Genomic DNA, 16362 nt, shown 5'->3' on the forward strand with positions numbered 1-16362 from the left:
AGAGAGAGAGAGAGAGAGAGAGAGAGAGAGAGAGAGAGAGAGAGAGAGAGGTTATTTACAGCCAAATTGCATTAGTGACTATTTTAGCTCACTGCCAATGTTTCTAGATGCTACAGCCAGCATTACAGAGCAATTTCCCTGTAAGAGTTTTATGTTGCAAAGTGTGTCAGAAGTTAATCAAAGGGTAACAATGCAAACATCTATGCATACACTTCCTGGGGACTGGGAGCAGCCCATACTGTCAGTCACTGTCAAAACTGTAGCACACACAGACCTGTAGCACCTTTTCCTCTCCTGTGAGAAAATGTTCAGGTCAGAGCCTTTATGGCATAAATCTATTAGCCTATTGTTATAGTATGAATCCCAAGGAGACGGCATCTCATCAGCTGTCTTGCTCAGAGGCACAGCTTCTTGCCTTAGAGGGTCAAACTCTGCATCTTGCCTCTGACTGTCAGCAGTGGCTTGGGCTTATCCTATCATAACCTCTGCATCCCGGTGAGTAATCACTTATGCCTGGCCTTGAAAATGACTCCCCCATTACTGACTCTGTGTAATCATGAGAGAAGAGGGCTTTTAAAATCATTAAACAAGCTACCCCTCCCAGATGGTTCAGACATCCTCAGAGCATGGATGGAAAAGGTGGAAAAGGTTTCATCCTGTTCACTCTAGGGGAGGGAGGCAATTCAGAATCTGCTCACAGTACTCAGAAACCCTTGTGCCTTTCTGAAATGTGAACTACCTTCTAATCACCTGCATTCCTTTTATTCTTGACACCCATTTGAAGTTGAACAAAAGCAGTGCATCCATGAGGCCAGACAGCTGTTTCCCAGATGTGCAGAAATAACCATGGCAGCTGGCTTGGGCTAGGGTATTTGCATTCACATCAGTTTGGATTAAGTCTTTCATTGATTTGGGTCATCGTTTATGTACAAAGCTCACAGAACTATGTGTACATCTCTGACAGTCTTTTTTAAATCTTTAAGTGCAAATATAGACTTCCTAGGATGAAATTTCCCTGGTACAGTATAATCTGTGGGAGATGGTGTTCCTGCATAGACTTAACTATGTGTTTACTACGTACATAGCACCCCCACACCATACACCCATGCTCCATTCCTAATTGTCCTGTTACTTGCAATAAGTATACCCCCACACATGACCAAGGTTTCTCTCTTTGTTTTTCATTTCTAGTCATAGGTCTATGAATACAGTGTCATTTTCATCAATACCCCTAAGTGCTATCAGTTCAAGGAACAAATTACTTAGGGCTCAAATTTTTACATGTCTTACAGGTGTCTCAGTGTACCACATTTGGGACAAAATATATCTTCTATCTCTGGGTGGCATCACGTACACGCCCTGACTTAGAGGACTGAAATAACCATCACTTATTCAGCCTCTGAAAGTCCAAATCTGTGTCTTCCTTGCTTCCTTGGAGTCCTCCCTTCCTTTTTCCATCTATGTTCAAGTTTCTATTGTATGCTATCAATATTAAATCTTAAATGCCTTTCAGAGCCCATGACTTCTGTACTTCTTTATACTGTCGATAGTTACACAGATGCCAGCCCCCACCCTGAGAGTACATTTCCTTAAGCTTTGCTTCTACATGCTCATTTTTGTAGTACTAAAGGTACCCTCTTTTTCAAAACAGATCAGTGAACAATCAGAGGTGTGTGTGTGTGTGCGTGCGTGTGCGTGTGTGTGTGCGTGTGCGTGTGTGTGTGTGTGTGTGTGTGTGTGTGTGTGTAAAAGGAAGAGGAGGGCAGAGACTTCCCTTTCACCTTCAAGCACATGCACTTGCACATCATAGCATTCGTTTATTAATGCATTCCCTATGTGAATAGCTTTCATTCCCAGCCTTACTTTCCGAGCTTCCATGATCCAGTCTATTGTTCCTGATTACAGGCACTGTCATTGACAAACACCTAAGTTTTGATTTTTACCTCAGTCTTACTGTGCATACAATTTTATGGGTCAAGCATACTTTTCTGTCTACCTAGATGCAGTCATCTTTGAAGTATGAATTCTGTGAAGCAGCCTTGTCATCCAGACACTTGGCATAAAGTTGGAGAGCGCTAGGTCGTTTCCCTTCTTGACTCTGGAGCTCCTGGATTTCCTCTGCTAACAGCAGTGTGATTGCTTTGTAGCCTCTCTTTTCCTCTCTTACCAGACTGCAAGACCCTTCAGAGCAGTCTTTATAAGTCCTCTGATTTCAATCCTGGACAATTGGCCTCAAATTTATTTTTTTATTACATTAATTAAACTTTCATCTTTCCTAACTTAAATCTTGATATTTTTTTTCTACTTCTACTCTCTAATTCCAGGCTGTATTTTGTCCCTTTAATTGTCTTTTTTTGGACATTTTTAAAATCCTTGATTAAAGAATGATGAACCAGGTCATTGTGGATGCATGATTGAGTGTCAGGTCGATTACATTTATGTTAAAATCTCATATTTTAATATCTTTTACTGAAAGACGATATCTACAAAGCCATTCTCATTCAGGCATTCTTTTATGCAATAAATTCTTACCGGGACTAAAATTTGCACCAAACACTGTGCAGGACAATGAGGATTCAGAAGTGACAATAACATCACTGATTATAAAGAACAATTAACCCCATCCGTGTGATGTCTATTAAAGTCAGTTAATGCCTTAAAATACCTCAATCTTTACGAATATTTCAAAGAGCAGTGAAATGTACAGAGGGCATGATCCCAATAGACATCCTTAAATGCATCCTCCGCTTCCCTTCCAGGTATCAGCTTCCTATCCTGAGGGTCTTCTACTCAGTTACCCAGAAGCCACCGCTTCCTTTGTACCCTTTCCGTACCCATAAGCCTTCTGTTATTTTCTCTGCTCTGTTCTTCTGCTGCCACTGACCCCTACATTTGTTTAACTTCTTAACCATTACACTATTCTTTCTCTTCACTCTGTGTTTTTTGATCCTCAATTACATCACCTGCCTTGGTCCGGTTCTTCTTAATCCTACTATCTTTAATTTAGAGATTACTGATTCTATTCTTGATCAATTACTCCCATTCTGCAACTGATAGTTCAAAATTGGTCAGGAAATAAAGAGGGCTAGGTTAAAGTGAAAGTTGGGGGTTGACATAGAAAAGAGAAGGTACAGTTTAAATTTTAATCACCTTAGTACCCTTTTAAGCAGTAGATGGAAAAATTCTTATCACGTGCTAGATATTTCTGTCTCATATATGATGTGATAAGGATACTTTGCTTATATTACCATTACATAGAAAAGAAGAAGATCCTAAACTATTGTTCATAATATTATATGATAGGTACTATGATAAAATTATATGTAAGGTGTTCAAAGACCATTGACCAAATTACCTGGTTCAACTCAAGATTTTGAAAACCCAAAGACTAATATTAAGAAGTGATTATTATTTAGGATGAATAATTTTAAGATGATTCTTTTATATTTTCTCAATGATTAAATGTAAATGTGGATTGGGACCTAGAAGCAAAATTTGATGATGAGTCTAAGGTTCTGATTAATCATAAAACATCTAAATTATCAAGATTTTTAGTTATAAATATAATATTTCAAACCAAAAGAGGTATTGGCAAATGTCATCATAGAGATATTATAACTAAAACAAAGTCTTTTACAAATTCACAAATCCTTTTCCTCTTTCTAATGGAAGCTCTTGTTCTAATTCATTTTCTTCTATGATTCTAATGAATATTGATTTCTAATTGGATCATTTCACTGGCTTTATACCCACAAAACATCTTCTTTTGTATGGTTGCATAAGACATGAGATAGTATTGAGACTGTAAATGGGTTAGGATTATGTTAAAATTGTATATATTTGAATAAAAAACACTCAAAATTAAAACACATAAATGAGAATATTTTCTTCATTTGACCTCTGTGAAAGAGAATTAACACCTTAATGGATAATATTCCTAAGACATTAAAAAAGTAATAATCTTAGGTCATTTGTCATGGTATCTTAATGCAGCCACGAAATGCTGGCAGAAATATTGGGTCCATCTAATACTGGATCCTCTCATAAAGAAAATTAACAAATCATATAAATCATATATGATTATGCATTTTCTTGAAAAGGTAATAAATATGGTAAAAATAGCCATTTTAGGATGATTTTTAAAATATGAAGTCTTGTTCTGTCATAGCATTTTCAGTAATTTTTCATACTACAGAAAAGCATTTATGCCTGAGTATATGATTACAGGCAGAATTAGACACCTCACTTCCCTATCAGCATGAATTAAAGTTGCTTATTAACATGTGGGTTACACCTTTGGTGCAGTCAAATCACTGAAGAGCAGACGGATGTTGCACTTGCTATCTCAAAGGCATTTTGTAATTAGACTGGATTCATTCGCCAGACCCCTCCCTGGGCTAACGAGCTTGAGTACTTCTGGGGTCGTTTGCATTCAGAAAATTAAAGCTAGAGATAAACTGACTCTAAAATGTTGCTTGCTTCCTAGACCAGCTCTGAATTTAGACTCCATGTGTGTTTCAATTCTGTAGGTGGAGTAGGAGTTAGAAACACTGTTTTCGCATAGTGTATTTTTGTTCTGTCGTGAATTATGAAAAATTCTGATATTAATTTTAGTGAGAAAACTGTTTGAATGGTTTAGGCCACACATCGTCCTTTGTTTTTCACATGTCCTTATTTTTTTCCTAGATAACGTCAGCAGTTCCACTGGACTGATTTCTGGACAGGCAAAACTGCATGAGGTAAGCTATGTGGAATGCTACTGTCCATACACGATCAACCCAAACATGGAATGGTCCTAAACTTAGCAAATCTGGATTTCTGTCTTAAAGATTCACCCTGTTCAACCAGACCATTGCGAGGACCCGAGTTCAATAGAGCTGACCAATACCCACTTTCAGTCTTCTCATCTTCATATTCAGTCAAGAGAGGTAGCAATCAGATACACAGAAGATGCATGGCCATTTTAGGGGTAGGTATTAGATAGGATGTTTCAAAGTAAAGATAACATTGCAAGAAAATCAGATTAAGAGGGGATTGTTTAGAGATTGGTCTGTGGGCCTCTGGAAAAGACATCAGGAGGTTGAGATCGCAAAGTTTCTCTTTCTTTTGGGGGAAGACATGCCCTGAAGGTCTCTGTATTTGAATAAGCAAAATCAGTCAATATAAAGACATGCTTTAAAGTTAATTCTGGGTTGAGAAAAGAGTGGATGGACTGATCAGGACCAGAAAAATAAATTGTGCCTATAAAGGATGGTTTCCTGATGAGATCTGGATTCTAGAAGAAGCTTTCAGTGTGGCCTTATTGTTTCTGGTTTTAAATCAACTTTCTCATATAAACTATATAACTATTATTTTAAGTCATTAAGAAATATTTGGATGAAGTCTTAGCATGGTTTAAGCCTGATGGTCTATTTATTCAATTTATGATGAAAGTATTCCTACAAGAGAAAAAGAATCAAAATGAGTATTAAATGTTATCAGCAAACTTTGTACTGTGGCATCATCTAATGAAACATTGAGGGCAACAGCTGATTACCCAGAAATTCAGAACATCTTAAAAAAGAGTTCTGCCAGATATAGTGGACTATTGTGTATTTATTAAGCATCATAGTATTGAAACATTTTCAAAGCTGAAGGAGAATACAGAAGTATCAAGTAGATACACAGTACGGAGAATTTCTACTCAGAAGCATAGCCTAATAGAAATTAGGTTGGGCAAAAACACTGTAATTGACTGTCTCTAGTCATGCAGTCTCATGTTTACATTACTGAGTCAGTATATCACCTAAAATTAAGAGTACTTTCTAGTCATAATTGGCCCGTTTCTGCTTCCCTTTGTGAGTAAAGCATATAATAACATATAGCTTCCTGCTGTTGATATTTCAGATGTGAAAAGAAGCATTATGATTTTTTTTTTAATTTCACTGAGTGATGTACATGCACTCTTGTACAGGATGAGCAGGAATTACATAAGCATTTCAAACTTTTCCTACTCCATTCTTCTGATGTGTGACAAGCCCTGTAACTTAGTCATCTCTCAAATTAAGTTTAATAAGACTTATTTATTTTAAATGGTCTTCAACACCCTAACCCAATTTCTAGATCTCAAAACACACAAGAAAATGTGTTATACATTTTCCACAGAATAACCCCTGGGAGTCCAATCTGCTTATATTTAAAACGAAATTTTTCTTCTCACCAGTGTAAAATCTTTTGAAACCTGAGTCTTTCAAGAGTGCTCTTGGTGTATATCTCATTAACATGAATAAAATATGCTACAGATATTCATTTGTTTATCAGATCAGGAGAAATGAAAGCCAAATGAGAAGAGTGAGGTCAGGAATCCACAAAGACTTAGGTTGAAGATGATGTTCTGACCTTAGCTATGGACTTGGATGAATCACTGAAACTTCTCATATTCAAGATTTTGTTCTGCTAAATGAAGACAATAATACCAGTCTTTCAAAGTTGTTGTATAACTGTTGTGCATCAATGAAAGGATGTTATTTGTTATCTCTTCAGTCCTTTCTTACTAGTATGTGCTTTCAAATGATGCTATGGAATGTTTTTTTGTTTTTTTGTTTTGTTTTGTTTTGTTTTGTTTACATTGAAGCCCCAGAAATCTTTGAGTGGTTTTTGCTATTCTGAAAGTCTTCAGAACTCCTTTTCCTTCCTCATTGTATTCAATGAGCTACATCGTATTCCTTGCTGCTTTTTGCCTTGGCTCTCCTGTTCTTATAAAATCATTGTAGTTCTAGAGAACCTCCATGTGCAAGAATGATTATCTTTCTGGGCAACCCCATACTGGGTTGAATCCAAAGGAAGCAGAAACTAAGAAGGAAGACACAGTAATGTGTGAGCTTAGTTACAACCCCAGCTTTTTATAATTTACTCAGATTCTTGTCTCCAGTTCTACAGTCTCTCAACTGGATCTTCAGAACATCTTCTTAAAATTATGCTCATTCCTCCTCTAGAATCCCTACTCGCTCAGTCTCCAATTACAACATTCACCACTTCTGATGAAAACCTGCTAGCCTCTGTATAGCTCTGCTTTTCTACAGAATTAATTGGGCAATTCAAATGATGTTGAATATAAAAAGAAGATAAATTCAGATGGGACAAAGTACCCTTCTGCTGGGAAACTCAACGGTCTCATGTAGGGAGTTTTATGATGATACACAATGGGAACTCCACTTTCAAAGGAAAGTTTTTTTCTACCAAAGAAGCTTTATAACTTAGTCCCATTATTGAAAACCATAGACACATGGGGCGAATAGAAGCACATTAAAATCACCACATGGACCTCAAAATAGTTAGCGCCTAATAGTCTACAAGAACATAAAAGCATACGTCTTTAGGAGTAAGATTCACTAGGATGAGACATCCTGTGGTAAATAAAAGAACTGGGAGAAAAAAAAAAGAGATTTATTTGTTCACAAGTTTCATAGTTGATACTCTTCCATAAAGAGACAGATTTAAAAAAGGAGAGTATAAAAATGTCTGTAGTAAAAACATATGCATCACAGGAAAACCTGCATTTTTATAGATGATTCTCCAAATAACTGGAGCAACAAAAGGGCTCTGTGTCCATACATTGAGGACCTTAGCAACCTCTGTTTGTTTGGTTTCTTCTCTGAAGGCCTGTTTGTTAACATGCCCTGGTTCCAGTGAGAAGATTCAGACCTATGTTTCATAAGAGGCTTCGTGGACATGGTGTGAGAGGAATCAGAGACGCACTCCTGCTTCTGCCATTTTCAGTTTCCCAGGTGCCATATGTTGGTCTATTATGTTTAGAATCCTCATAGGTCTGAAGAAAAAAAAAATGTGTTATAAGGAAGTAAAATGTTGTCATTTTATAGACAGAACACACTTATTCCCACAATTCCTATTAGCTAATAAATAGGAAATTGTGTCTTATAGCAAAGATTGTTGAAGGGGCTTGCAAGCAACATCCTAGTTCACTCACAGCCTGTTCTAAATGCAGTCTTATTGAACTCTGCACACTGGGCTTTTTACCAAGATGTTATAAATAATAGCTATGGGGTTTGTTGGGGTTATCTAAAAAGGGTGAGGAGAAACTTGGAGCTCATGTGAATGTAAGGATAAAGGAGTTTGAGAACGTTCTAGAAGTCCCAGCATAGGGGATTTCTGCAGTTTTTGCTTTTCTCATTCTCTCCTCATATCACCCCCTATGTATTCTCTTCCTGCCTTCAGTAACCATCCAGAAAATGCTACACTAACCTCCCTGTGCCCACTACTTCATGTTTAGGGACATCCTTGCATTGGTGTTATGTAGCAAACTTCTTTTTTCCTGGCTGCCTCCCAAAACTTCACTGCTTAAGAAAAAGCAGCTAGAAATCTATGAACTGTGATTGTGTTTACTTTTTTGGGTTTGAAACCAATCACATACAAAAACACCTTTTTAGAGAAGAAAGATGTCAGCTCTGCCTCGCATTGAAATGCCCAATCTTTTCTGACTCACATTGAGCAACCTTGAGCAAATCACTCTGGATTCATTTTTTTTTTTTTTTCTGCCTGTGCTGCATAGCGGCCAGTAGAAAGGCTGCCCCAGATAGTGTGGTCACTCAAATATTAAAGCTTTTCACGCGCTATGCTCATTCTTTCTTTCCTTTTGATCTAACAAAACTTGTTAAATTATGAATTGGGGAGTTTGAAAGGATGTTTCCCCTTCAAGATAGAGTAAAAATGTATGAGAGGAAAGGGAGAAGCTGAGACAAAAAGAAAGAGAGAGCCTTAGTGGAATCTCTCTCTCTCTCTCTCTCACACACACACACACACACACACACACACAGAGAGAGAGAGAGAGAGATACACACACACACACACACACACACACACACAAACGTTTCACTTCAGCCTGTGGGACCTTCAGAAAGCGGTCACACCTACAGTGAGATTTAAAGATGTTTATCCTCAAAACACCGTAAATCAAGCATGCAATTTTCAAAACAAAACAAAACAAAACAAAACAAAACAAAACAAAACAAAAACAAGCATGCAATTTTCAACTTGAAACTCCAAACCCCATCTCAAACTCTTTTCACCAATCTTAGGAATATAAAATTAGCTGATTTAAAACAGCCAACATCCCCCATTCCTTGAGATGTTTCTGAAGATCAGTGGGTAAATAATTACATTTTAGCCCCTGAAATAAATGAAAAAGAATTAGTATTATCATAAGCAGGGTGAGATAGCAAGACAGGATACATATGAAATTATTGCCTCGAGCAGTGGCCTTTTCCTTGTCTGTAGTGGGCTTTTGCTTGGACTACAGCTAGGTAGTTATTTCGAGGTCTGTCATGTTTCCTTGTTAAGTTATTCATTGGTATGAGTTATTCATGGGTATATTGCAGGAAGCTGTGTTTGCTCTTTCAACCTCCTCTGTCTAGATGGCTACAGTCTGTGCTCTCCTGCCCTGCTTCCCACAGCTGTCTCAGAAGATATATCACACAGAATCCCAATCAAGCATTTGTATATTGTACAGATGCAGAACTCCTTGAGAGTCCATGAGCTTTACTATGTTCTCCCTTTGTCTTGGAGTGAAGTGTGAGGCTGAGTGGGAATGTGTGAGGGTTTGGATTTGGAAATGAACTTAGCTGGCTCTGAAAGAAATATGATGGATGATGGAGACATTTGTCTGTGGTGTTTTCTCTCAGTTCAGTTAGATTAAAAATTTAAATTCAATGTACATGGAAAATAGTAAAGATCAAAAAACAAAAAAAGGAAACAAATATTTCTTCCCTTCCTTCAGCTGTGAGATGCTGAAGAAATCTCTTAAGAACAAATTAGCCCTAAGCATAAGTGTGTCTAAGTAATTAAGATAGTGAAAAATGAAACATTTTCAACTATATCATCTTTTAACTGGAATGAGGGAAATAATTTAAGTGTAGAAGACTAACAAGGACACATTAGCCCCAAAAGGGAGATGATTAAAACCTTCCACTATGTTCAGAGTAGCCTTATTTGTGATAGCCAGAAGCTGGAAACAATCCAGATTTCCCACAAGAGAAGAATGGATACAGAAAATGTGGTTTATTTACACAATGGAATACTACTCAGCTGTTAAGAATAAGGACAACATGAGTTTTGCAGGCAAATGGATGGAACTAGAAAATATCATTCTGAGTGAGGTAACTCAGACCCAAAAGAACATGCATGGAGCCTCTCATGATTTTCCTCTGAAAGGCCCAACAAGCAGCTGAAAGAATCAGATGCAAATATTTACACCCAACCCATGGACAGAAGCTGGTGACCCCTGTGGTTGAATTATGAAAAATCTGGAAGAAGGTAAGGAGAAGGAGGACCCTAGAGGAAGACCAGCAGTCTCAACTAACCAGGACCCCTGAGATCTGTCAGACACTGAACCACCATCCAGGCAGCACACACCAGCTGATATGAGGCCCCCAGCACATATACAGCAGAGGACTGCCGGGTCTGGACACAGTCTGAGATGTACCTAATCTTCTAGAGACTTAGAGCCCCAGAGAGTGGGGAGGTCTGGTGAGATGAGCTGGGATGGATACGTCCTCTTGTAGATGAAGGGAAAGAGGCGTGAGATGTGGAACAGTTGGAGGGTGGACCAGGAAAGTGATAAAGTCTGGACTATAAAAAAGATTAAAGAATAATAATACTAATAATTAAAACCTTAAATGGTCTCTGTACAATGAACTCGGGGATTACAGATTGATGCTATATGACATTTGAAAGTGAACATTTATTTTCATGTAATCTTGTGTCCTGACCAAACTGTGCCATTTCAAGATATGACGGTGACCTATATTATAAAAGGCAGAGCAGATTCAAAGGACTATCCCCATGATCATCAAGGTGTGATGATCAGATGGTTACTAGGATGAGAGTCAGCCCAGATATGTGGTAATTTACAAACAGGTCCATGTATGTCTGAGGCATTTGGTCCAATACTGGGTCTTGATTAAGATAAACAATATTTATATCTGACTTACTGTTGTTGAATTGTGTAGCACTTTTTATAACTCTGTTAATATTTATGATGTTTTCTCATAAAGTACTCTCGCAGTCAATGTGTGTGTGTAAATATATATACATATATATGTATATATATAGTATATGTGTATATGTGTATACACATATAGTATATACAATATAAAATAATAATAATTATATATGTGTGTATATATATTATATTATTATATATTTGTGGCTGGAGTGGTAGCTTAGCAGTTAAGAGGAGGTAGTGTTCTTGTAGAGGATCTGAGTTAAGTTCATAGAACTCATGTTAAATGTATTGCAATTTCCTCCAATACCAGCTCCATAGCTAACAATCAGGTAGCTACCAGCTCCCTTTGGAGACATCTCCCCAGCCACACATAAAATAATTAAAAATATAAACAAATATTTAACAAATATATAAAATAATATTTAAATACACAAATATACAAATATGTAAAATAAAACTACCATCTTTAAATTTTAAACAAAGTTTCTAGTTCTGGAAGAAACATCCTGGTCTGAACTTATAAAACTCTACAAAACTAACATTCTAATGTCTACTTTCTGCAATATACCTTAGGTGACAAGCTGAAAGTGTCAGGACTTGAGCTTAGTGTCAGTAAGCTCTGTGTAACCAAGAAGTAATGCAATGATATCCTGCTCCCCTCTGAAGAATTAGCAGACATATTTCTTGGGCACGACATGTATTTGTAAAATCCAACCTGGTCCTTTAGGTAAACTATGCTTGAAAATAATATACTGTCTTCAAGTTAGGGTTCTCATTGTCTAGTAATTGAAAGCAAAATTAAAATAAAATGCTGCAAAGTAGCATCCCAATGCAAAAGCATCCTGCAGGTATGCAATTGTGTTACTAATTCTAACTTTGTAAACATACCACGAAGCTGACTTGCCTTCTTTCTTCTTTAGTTTGTTGAAAGTGATGTGAAATTCCTCCATGACATAAAACTCACTGTTACAGGGTATCAAATACAAGGTTCACCTACCTACCCAATTGAATATATAATGAAAGGACTCCCATCCTTGAATTCTCCTATGTCTTGTAAATTACTCCAACTAAATATAGATTAAGTATTTGAGTTACAGTGATGATAGAATCTTGTATGTCAAGAATGATATATGACAAAGGAAGGAAGGTAGGACCTCTGGGTCAAGGTTGTGCCTTCTTTCCAGCGGTGTATAACATTGGGGCAATAACACCCTCACTGTAGATATCCTTTGTTTTCTTTTTCCTTTTTCTTTCTTTCTTTCTTTCTTTCTTTCTTTCTTTCTTTCTTTCTTTCTTTCTTTCTTTTATTGAAAATATACTCTTCTCCCATACAATTTATCATACTTATATCCTCCCCAACTCCTCCCAGTTCCTCTCCATTTTCCCTCCCCTCCCTTTTTGTCTCTCATTAAAAAAGTGCAGGCCTCCAAGAGACAAAAACCAAACATGACAAAATAAAATAAAATAAGATGAAGCAAAATCTATCAAAGTTGGACATGGCAATCCAACAAGAGGAAAAGAATCCTAAGAGCAGGCATAAAGAGTCAGAGACAAGTCCAGCTAGTGCCTACATGGAGTCCTAACCTTTATGTTCAAGAATATGGAATTGGAAGGTACTCTTCAAGCTGTTGAAAGTGAAACATGGGCACTAACTCTGCCCTGAAAGCTACTACCTATTTTGTCTGTCGTGCCTGTAAAATATGTTAGGAATATAGTGGAGCAGAATAGATGGGCATATCCAAACAAAGGCTAATTTGATCTAACTCCTCAAGAAGGAACCCACATCTAGCACTGCTGGGTGAAGAGCCAGACACTAGATGACTGGTAAGGTATTAATCTATGAATATAACAGAATATCATTAGGAGTCATTTTAACCAGTCATCATCAGAAAAGCTCACTCTGGCATCAGATAGGAATGCTGATGCAGGGACCCGCAGGCAGGCACTATTTACAGACCGAATCTCCTTCCCATTGTTACGGAGATCAAATGATATAAAGAACTACAATTTCAATTCTATCATTAATAAAAATGAAAAATAATAAAAACAATGCTCTCACTTAAGTGTTTTATGAACATTCAGCTGTATTCACTTAAAGAATGTAAAACAATTTTCAGCAAGATATATACATGTGAGGAAGAGTTCTTCAGGATTATAAACCTCTATTTCATTTCTCCCCCGGTGTCTCGCTAACTAAGGATCACCTCTACCTCCTTTTTATTAACTTGTCACAAGTAGGAAAGATAAGATGCTTTATTACTACTAATAATAAGTAGTAATAAGTGTTTTATTACTACTTGTGTTTGCCACAGTGTGTGGGTTGAAAGAATAGAGGCTGGGCACTTGGTGAATCTAGAAAAAGTCTTCCTTGGAACTCAGACATGAGAAGAATGCAATGTGTGGCCACAGAATCCCTAAACGTGTGTGCGAGCGCGCGTGCGCGTGCACACACACACACACACACACACACACACACACACACAGTAGTAACAAGTAAGAATGTAGAGCATATGCACTATTCTCAGGTAACATACAATATATTAAATATAATAGTTTATTTTTCTTTCATATTACCTATAGTGCTATCAAAATTATAATATAAACTACTTTCTATTTTACAAAAGAAATTATATTAGGTTGGATAAGACTCAGTTTTCACATACTGGGGTGAACGGTCCTTCTAGATTGAAGAAGTAAGGCACTGTATCCTGAAAAAGTGACATGCCTGAGCATTGCAGACAGCCTAATCCCACAAAGGGCAGCATTTACCCAGCAACTGATGAGTATGAAGATTGTAGTCCTGCAGCCTCAAGAAACTGACCTCTTCAGATAATCACAGTGTCACAGCTAGGAAAAGATAATTCAAACCCACTTTGCTAACTCCCACATCCATAACATTCTCACCAGCTAAACTGCCCACATAGTAGCTGTTCAATAAATAGTGTAAGCCAGTGGGTGAACAAATTTTGAGTTCAAATGAGTGCTTTTCTCCAAGGGATCATTAAAATGGCATTTCAAAAGCACAGTCTACATTCTCTACCAATTAAAGTACATTTAGCAGAATATGGTCTGTTTTTACCTTTAATTGATTCAGTTGCTTTGATTTGGTCTGTTGTAATAAGCCAACGTCTGGCCTTCTCTAAAGCTTTAAATCATGTCCCTAGTTCCCTGGAATTACTTTACATGAAGTTTAGTTAATTAAGTAGGAAAAGGAAAAGAGAGAAAACAAAACATCTGCTTAAGAAACTCCCCCCACCTCCCTCTCTCTCTCTCTCTCTCTCTCTCTCTCTCTCTCTCTCTCTCTCTCTCTCTCTCTCTCTCTCTCTCTCTGTGTGTGTGTGTATGTATGTATGTATGTGTATGTGATTGTGTATGTGTCGTGGTGTATCCTGATTAGGTTTGATGGAATTTATTAGGACTAGTGAATGTGTATGAAGTTTCATATCAGACACAACAATGGACGGCATAGACTTGTGGAGGAGTCTTTCCACCTTTCCCACTTGGTTATGAAGAATTCATGATGAAACCCATAAAGTTAGAAGTCATCCTCATGAAATATTTCCAGTTCACTTTGAAAGACAACATACGACAAAAAGCTGGAGACTGTCTTCCACTCGCTGGCACAAATGTTTCCAGGGTTAGAAATGGTATGTGTGTGTGTGTGTGGGGGTGGGGGGGAGAGTCTGTGTGTGTGGTGTGTGTTTCCATGTTCTACTCTCACTTTGACTATAGTAGTTGCACAATAATAATATATGAATGTGTGAGTTTGGTTCACCTAATGTTTTCATGAATCCTCATGCTTGGGTAAAGACAAGTTGGAACAAAGAACGACTCCTCTCACCCACAGTGAAGTTGCTGTCAGAAAACTTAGGATGACATATTTTTTTAACTGATGCTTTGTTAGATGCATGCATCCCTGTCCCACTCATCTTCCTGTCCCTTCATATCCACTCTTTGCCCAATACAAAATAACACACACACACACACACACACACACACACACACACACACACACAAAACATCATGGAAGCTGTAATGTGTCAGTGTGTTACACAGCATATCCTCCAGTGCATACAACTTCACATGCAAACGTTCATTGCAATGAGTCATTGGTATAATTCGAGATCTTTGGATTCCGTGACACCATCAATATTGGATTCTCACCATGACTCTCCTGGTTATCCTGTTGTTGCCATGTGTTATGGAGATCCTGTAATATTGGATCGGTGGGACTGACCCTTTCAGTCATTCCAACAATTTGCAGATCCCAATCAATATTGTTCTGTCTCTCTATTTAGACACTGAGCGTTTAGCATTGTATCACTGCAGTTGTTGGAGATAGAAAAGGCAGCAGAGAAAGACAAAGCTAAAAAACAAACAAACAAAAAACAAAAAAAACCTGTTGAATCCTTCACATAGGCTCTGTGTTGCTAATTGTGTGCAATATATTACTGAATCCTTCCTATAAATTCAATCTAACAAAAGAAAGTTTAGCAGATTGACAATTGAACAGAGCTAAGTCGTAAGTCCAGGAGAAATGTAAGTGCAAACTAGAACTCTAGAAAGGAAAAGAACCGAGAGTTTTCATGAAGTAAACATTAGTTGACTGAGTAATATAGGCATTCACAGCTGGTTCTATTTTGATAGATTTGTAATAGTCAGCTGACAGTATAGCACGCTCTGTGTCTTCAGTTGTGGTATGACCAATTCTGAAGGATCACATTTAGTTTGAGTAGCCATATTTGTAAAATATTTATAGACTTCTGAGTGTGAAGAGAAAGTCCTGAATTGGTAAATAACTCAGAATTATGTATTAATCATACCTCTGTAAATTTTAATAAATGAAATATTTTAATTGAACTCTTTCATTCTAGAAAGGATTGTTGAAAAACCAAAGACTCCCCTTGCTGAAGATCACATTCTTCTAAATCAAACAATGAAACCAAAACAATGTCAGGGAGAGTTTTCAAGAAGATGTGAAGTATAGGATGCATTTTAAGTCAAGGGCCTCACATGCATAGCCATATATTGTCTTTCTGCAGGTGAAAGAAGATGAGCCCAGTGTTGCTATTTTATACATTCCCAGGAAGTTGAATTAGGGTACAAATATATATATATAGATAGTGGAGCTAATTTAGTGCAGATTCATATGTTTTGGAGATTCATAAAACCTCCAATGTTAAAAGAAAAGAGAGAAGATAATAGTTTTCCATCTAAGGGCCAGGCATGGTGGCACACACCTTTAATCCCAGCACTTGGGAGGTAGAGGCAGGCAGATTTCTGAGTTCAAGGCCAGCCTGGTCTACAAAGTGAGTTCCAGGACAGCCAGGGCTACACAGAGAAACCCTGTCTCAAAAAACCAA

Source organism: Mus pahari, chromosome 1 (genome assembly GCF_900095145.1).
Source record: "Mus pahari chromosome 1, PAHARI_EIJ_v1.1, whole genome shotgun sequence".
In the NCBI taxonomy this organism is placed as follows: Eukaryota; Metazoa; Chordata; class Mammalia; order Rodentia; family Muridae; genus Mus; species Mus pahari.